This window comes from Sceloporus undulatus, chromosome 4, assembly GCF_019175285.1.
Source record: "Sceloporus undulatus isolate JIND9_A2432 ecotype Alabama chromosome 4, SceUnd_v1.1, whole genome shotgun sequence".
In the NCBI taxonomy this organism is placed as follows: Eukaryota; Metazoa; Chordata; class Lepidosauria; order Squamata; family Phrynosomatidae; genus Sceloporus; species Sceloporus undulatus.
The window spans coordinates 249,699,980-249,701,195 of NC_056525.1; positions in this window are offsets into that span (position 1 = coordinate 249,699,980).

Here is a 1,216-nt window from a genome sequence, read left to right on the forward strand (position 1 = left end):
TAGACCACAAACTGAACATGAGTCAACAGTGTGATGCGGCAGCTAACAAGGCCAATGCGATTTTAGGCTGCATCAATAGAAGTATAGTGTCTAGATCAAGAGAAGTCATAGTGCCACTCTATTCTGCTCTGGTCAGGCCCCACCTGGAATATTGTGTCCAGTTCTGGGCCCCACAATTCAAAAAGGAGGTTGAGAAACTGGAGCCATGTGTCCAAAGGAGGGCAACTAAAATGGTGAAAGGTCTGGAAACCATGAAGCCCTATGAGGAGAGACTTAGGGAGCTGGGGATGTTTAGCCTGGAGAAGAGAAGGTTAATAGGTGATATGAAAGTCCTGTTTAAATATTTGAAGGGGTGTCATATTGAGGAGGGAACAAGCTTGTTTTCTGCTGCTCCAGAGAACAGGACCAGGAACAATGGATGCAAGCTCCAGGAAAAGAGATTCCACCTCAATATTAGGAGGAACTTCCTGAGAGTAAGGGCTGTTTGACAGTGGAACACACTTCTTCTTCAGAGGTTAGTGGAGTCTTCTTCCTTAAAGGTCTTTGAACAGAGGCTGGACGGGCATCTGTCAATGGGGATGCTTTGAATGTGATTTCCTACATGGCAGAATGGGGTAGGACTGGATGGCCCTTGGGGTCTCTTCCAACCCTATGGTTCCACTCCTCCCTCAAGGCATGCTGGGATCTATCTTCTCCTGGCATCCTGGGCTTGGCCAGCAGAAGAATCCATTCCTGAACCTTCCCAGGGCAGGAAATTGCCTTCCCTCATCCTGTAACACAAGAAAAACTGCAAGAGAACCCTTGTCCTTAGATCTGGTTACCCTATAATTCACATGAGGAATAATACAGAACTTCCAAAACTGAGGCTCATTGAAAACTAATGTATGCTCATGTGATGGCTGGGTCTCCAGTCATCTGAGAACTTCTCCTGAACTACAAAGGGTTAATCTGGGAGGAGGTGCATGCTAATGAGAGATGACATCACATGCTAATGAGCACAGCTCATTTTATAGGCATTTGGCATTCTAAATCCAAAAGCGATCTTGCATTTGCTCCATTAGGTACAGGTTTTTCACAACTTGCTTTGAACATTTCTATGTTGTGATGTGACCCAAAAATACATTAAAAACAAGAACAATATTGGAAAAAGTGTTTGCATCACAAGTCTGTGGGCTGAAGGATAAAAGGAAGTCCATGAAATCCTCAGGTGGGCATT